Source organism: Herpailurus yagouaroundi, unplaced genomic scaffold, assembly GCF_014898765.1.
Source record: "Herpailurus yagouaroundi ecotype Mexico unplaced genomic scaffold, PumYag 189, whole genome shotgun sequence".
Taxonomy (NCBI): Eukaryota; Metazoa; Chordata; class Mammalia; order Carnivora; family Felidae; genus Herpailurus; species Herpailurus yagouaroundi.
Genome location: NW_024412420.1, coordinates 3,919,102 through 3,925,101, shown reverse-complemented (window position 1 = coordinate 3,925,101; position 6,000 = coordinate 3,919,102).

Below are 6,000 nucleotides of genomic sequence, written 5' to 3'. Positions count from 1 at the left end.
ATTCCTCAGTGTGGTGAGGGAGGCATGGAGAGGGTGGGAGCTGAACTCCAGAGGGCCATGCAACATGCTCATGAGTGAGTATAAATTCAGGGGCGTGTCTGCACGACTCTGACTACCATCAGAACCTGCCATCTACCCATTAAACCCCATTTTCAGACTCAACACTTCTTGTAAACAGGAATGGGAAGATCCATTCATTTGTTCATTAATTCATTTTTGTAAAGATACATTTGGGGCCTGCTGCAGTACTTTATGCATAGACAGTGCTCTGTAACAGTTTGCTGGCTCTCTGTTTCTCTTTATCCCCATCCCTTTTTCCTTCTCTACCTCCCTGCATTGATTTCTGCCAGTTCAGTCTTTACATCCATCTGGGCTTTCCCTACATCCCCAGTTCACTGGTGTTCCTTGCTTCCTCTCTTCCTAAACCTCATTGCCATGCACCCATCATATCTTTCCTTCACTATCACACTGAGGCTTTGGGGTCAGGTTGTTAGAGTTGAAGAGAAGAAATAGGTTATGGTTAGAGTTGCAAGGGGTTGCAACCCCGACAACTTTCAATAAAAAGAGGAGGTTTAAAGTTCTCTCTGAAGTTGCATATTGTGGGTATGAGAAGCTGTCAGGACTGACACAGCTGGTCTCTCTTTTCCCTCCCTCCCTCCTAATGCGGTCACCTTATATATGGCTCAGATGGGAGCCTCAGCCTGAAAACCTGACTTTCCCATTCTGCTTTCTGCAATCAACTAGCTCAGTGTCTCAGGTTCCAATTCCAAAACCCTATGAAAATAATCTGATTGGCTGAGGTTGGGCCACAAGTCCCATATGGCTGAGGGGATGTGAAGATCATGTGACAGAAGCATGACCATCAAGGTCCGTCCCTTCAGCGAGAATTGTGGGTGAAGGTTGTTCCCAGAGAAAGAGCATGTGGGTAGACAGACTCCCCCATAGATATATCTGCCATGAAAGGCACAAGGAGGATACCCCTTAAATTACACCATCCAAGGAACTTGTAATTAGTTATGTCTAGACATTCATGTGTTTATTCATCCATTAAATAAGTATTTATTGAGTGCTTTCCAATTTAGTTTTTCTGTTCTACTTGTCCTTTTTACCCCAGATTCTTAGGGAAACTGTCTTTGTCTTGGCTGAACTGAGGGGAGAGAGGACAGGGTCCTGGGGAAGCAGGACATTCTCAGAGGACACATGTGGCAGCAGCAGTGGCTGATCCAGGAGAAGCCATCAGCAGTCGCTGGGGGAGCTGGGATGCAGAGAGAACTGAAAGCAGGAGAGGAAGCAGCTGAGGCACCAAAGACTATGGTGCCTGCCTGGACAGCCATGTACAGGCATATCTCCTGCATCTCATGGATGCAGGGACATACCAAGGAAAGGGCAGAGGGTGCCTGTGCAGGCCATAGAGGGATCTTTTTCTGTGGAGAATTTAAAACAATAATAAAACTGACTAAAGGTGCTTCAAAAAGTACCATGCCTGGGCAACTCTAAACAATGTTGGAGCTAAAATTCTCCCTGCCAAGTGGGTTATTCCCACCACCCTGCCCTTCATAAACCTGGTGTGTGTGTGTGTGTGTGTGTGTGTGTGTGTGTGTGATATACAGGCAGGACCCTGGGCAAGTGGGAGAAATAATTAGAACTAGAGAAGGGAGAAGACCAGAGACCTTATGAAGGAGGAGAGTGTATGCAGTGGAAAGAGAGAACTTCATGCTTTCTCTGATTCTGTACTGATGTCAATAAAACAGCAAGGTTATGGGGAGACCATGAGGTGAAGGCCAAGGGGGAAAGATGAGTTTGAGCTGTAGCCCTGTCTCCCATGACAGGGAATCTGCCCAGGGAGCCCCTTGCAGCCCCCCTCAAGAACATGAAAATGGGGCCCACAGGCCCTTGGGCTTGCCCCATGCTGTGAGTTGACAGAGAAGCCACAAAAACCAGGACACCTACTGCTTTGCAGTGAGAGCTCTCATAAGAAAAAGACACATCATTTGCTCCTTTCATCCTCCCCACAGGAGATGCTGGAAAGAGGAAGGAAGAAGTGTGAAGGGACAGATGAGTAATAAATGGACACATAAATAATTTCAGGAACAAAACCTATGAAGGAAAGGCATGGAGCAATGTGTCTGGTAGGGTGGGCAGTATATAGTAAGATGTGGTGGGAGAAGGTATCTCTGAGGAGGGGATATTTGAACAAAGATAATGAGGAGTCAGTCAGTTCAAGATCTGGGTGATGGGCAAGCATTCCAGATAGAATGAAATAGCAAGTGCAAAGGTCCTGAGGTAAGAATGAACTTGGTGGCCAAAGGAAGAAGAAAAGAGACTATAATAGGAATGTGGTGAACAAAGAGGATCTTGGTAGGAGGTGAGCTCTAAGATGTTGTATTAATTATCTACTACTGCATAACAATCCCAAACCTAGCAGCTTACAAGTAGTCATATGTTATCTCTCATGAGATCCATGGGCCAGGAGTTCTAGCAGGGCACAGCACAGACATCCTATCTCTGCTTCTTGGGCCTCAGCTGGAAGACTCAAAGGTGAGGGGTGGAATCACTTGACTTTCATTCACCCGACATGTCTGGCTATTGATGTTGGTATCAGCTGAGTACCTAGGTGGGGCAGTTGACTGGTCTCTCCGTGTGGCCTGGGCTCTCTCACAACCTGGTAGCTGGGTTCCAAGGACATATGTCCTGGGGGAGAGAGACAGGTGGAAGCTCACGTGGCTAGTCTCAAAAGTCAATGAGCATCACTTCTGCCGCATTCTGTTAGACGAAGTGAGCCACCAAGCATAGCCCCCATTCAAAGGGGGGACTTAAACTCTATCTTTTGAATGAGGAGGGTCAAAGAATTTGTGGATATATTCTTAAGTTACTATTGATGTGTAGATAAGAGCCAGATGATGAGAGAGTTTGAATTTTATTCTGAGTGCAATGAATCTTTGGAAGGTTTGGATGGGAGGCGGGATGGTAGCATGACTTAATTTATACTTTAAAAAGGTCATGTTGGCTGCTGGACAGAGGATGAGTTATAGAGGTCAGACCTGGTAGAGGGTGGTGAAAATTTGACTTGGAGAAAAGAGAGCTGGATTCAAGTTCAAGTTCCTGCACTATCTGTTACCTTGGGCAAGTCTCCCAACATGAGGATATAGGAGTAGCCTTTTGCATTTATATGAGGTTGTACCTCGGGCTTCTCCTCCCTCAAACCTGCAGGGGCCGATGTTTGTTTCATGTCTCTCCCCTGTTCGATGCCTGTTTTTGCTCACCACCCTAACCCCAGTGCCTAGCACAGGACCTAGAATGTGAAGGCTCTCCACAAATATTTGTTCAAAGAGTAAATGAACACATAATATTGTAAATATTGTTCCTTAACAGCAGACCTCTCTGACCTTCTGGTCCTAGAGAGTATCCACCAACGCCATAGGCCTTCAGTGATAAGGCTGTGGTGAGGAGGAGCATTGAGGGAGCATCTGGCTGCATCTCTTCTGGAATGATCCTGTGCCCATTGTATTCAGAATGCCCATTGCATTCAGAACCATTAACACTGTCCAGATGTACATAAAGAAAGCAACTCTAAAGGTTCAGAGCCATCGGGGCTGTGGCTGCCGTTGCACTTGATGCCTGCCATCCCCTGTAGCGTTGCATATTCTTGCTTGTAAATAGTTGGTTTGATACAGCAGTGAGAACACGGTGATTGCAAAGATGAAGAGACAGAACTTGGGTTCCTTCAGTTCCGTCACTTTATGTGACCATTTGGAGTTATCAGTTGTGTATAAAATTTAAGACCATGAAACAGAGTGTAAACTGCGAAGTACAATGTTCTTAAAGGGAAATTTTACTTCGTAGATGAATGGTGTACTGAATTTGAGTATCTTTACCATTGAAACGTATTCTTCTTTTAAAATTCCAAATTGTTTATCTTAAAATAAAACAAAAATCACCAGAAACTATAAGAATATATTAAATATTATATTAAAACCACCAATATGTAGGTAGTTTTTCTCCTTTATTTATTAATTTTTAAATGCTTATTTATTTATTTTGGGAGAGAGCGTGCACACATGAATAGGGGAGGGGTAGAGGGAGAGGAAGAGAGAGAATCCCAAGCAGGCTCCGCATCAGTGCACAGCCCACCTGGGCTCTGATCTCATGAACTTCAAGATCATGACCTGAGCCGAAATCAAGAGTCACACACTTAACCGACTGAGCCACCCAGGTGCCCCTCCCCTTTATGTAAAACATAGTCACATAATTAAAAAGTATTAATCCAATACTTTTTTCCTTTTTATATTTTAAAAATATTTTTTTAAAGTTTACTAAGAGAGGGGCGCCTGGGTAGTTCAGTCAGTTAAGCAGGCAGCTTCGGCTCGGGTCATGATCTCATGGTTCGTGGGTTCGAGCCCTGCGTCGGGCTCTGTGCTGACAGCTCAGAGCCTGGAGCCTATTTCAGATTCTGTGTCTCCCTCTCTCTCTGCTCCTTCCCCGCTCTCTTTCTCTCAAAAATAAATAAAACATTTTTTTAAAAAGTTTACTAAGAGAACTTTCACACATTTCCAACCACTATCATTACTTTTTTCATTATGTAAAAGAGGGGCTATCAAAAAACAATCTGCTCCTGGTACCAGATACTCGAGGTTGCCACTGGGCAACCTTGGGGCCACTGGGGGGGCAGAGGAGGGCCGCTGAGGTGGGAGGCAGGGGCTGCAGAGGCCAGAGACTGGGTTTAGGTAGGGCATGGGGACAGGAGGGCCAGGGGCAAGGACTCTTGGAGCAGGTGCAGGTCGATACTGAGGAAGGGATGGCCCTGGGGCAGGAACAAGGACAGACAGGCTGTGGGGCGCGGGGATGGGTAGTGGGGTGGGGTGGGACGACGATCCTGGAGCTGAGCAGCAGCTAATGTGCTCTGCAGGTGGAGTAGGATGTGGGGGAGCCAAGGGCGATCTGCGCCTAGCGGAGGACACGTGGGAGGAAAGGCCTGGTTGTGAGAAGGCGTGGCCCTTGGGGGCCTTCCACCCTTCTGATGTGGAATTGGAGGCCCGGCTGGGGTCACACAGGTAGTGACAGAGCCGATCCAGACCCAGGCCCCCTACTCAGCTTGAGCCTGCCGCTGATGTGCGCCGAGGAAGCCCGCGCAGGAGCACTGAGCCCAGGACAGGACCTCTGCTTGCATGGAGGCCTGCTACCATCCCTCTGCTGGTGTGTTCCCGGTGACATCTCATTGTCTCCCCCGATGGCCCCATGATGCAACCCTTTAATTTTCAGGGCTCAGCACTGCCTCAGCCATCACCTCACCCTCTCCTGGCATCTTAGAGCTGGCAGGGATAGGGAGTAAGGGGGAGGGGCCTAGTCACTGACCTGAGGTTTTTCATGCACTCAGTAAACATTCATTGAGCACCTGCTGAATGCCAAACCTTGTGCTGAGGGGTCTGGGGAGATACAAGAGTAAGGCAGACCCAATTTCTGCTGGGGGAGGAGAGGAGCCTTTCCAAAGTTCTGGCCTAAGTCCCATTTTAGGGATGTGGAAACAGGCTTGGAGAGGGGAAGTGACTTGCCCAAGATCATACAACTACTTAGTGGCAGGACTGGGCCCAATCTTCTGAGGCTTGCTGCCCCTCAATCTTCCAGCAAATACACACCGAGCAATGCCCGTTCCAGGCGCTGCCCCATGCCTTGGGAGAAACACATCAGTGAGCTCAGTAGCAAAGGGGGCTGGGGGCTCAGTCTCACAAGTCCACTGAAGATCAGAGGGAAGTTCCAGAGCTCCACCTCAAGAGGCTGGACTTCCCCTCCCTCACCCTAGGACAGGATATAAAAGTCCCTTCCCAGCTACTTCCAGAAAAGAGGAGGAGGTGAGAGGTCAGTTTGGGGATCTCCAGGTGAGAAGGAAGCAGGGGACCCACCTATGTGCAGGATGTGGGTGTCAATCCCTTACCCCACTGTGGCTGGGGTCTCACGGCAGAGAGGAAGCTGTTCCTGGCCCTGGCAGGGGTCTTAGCTACACTC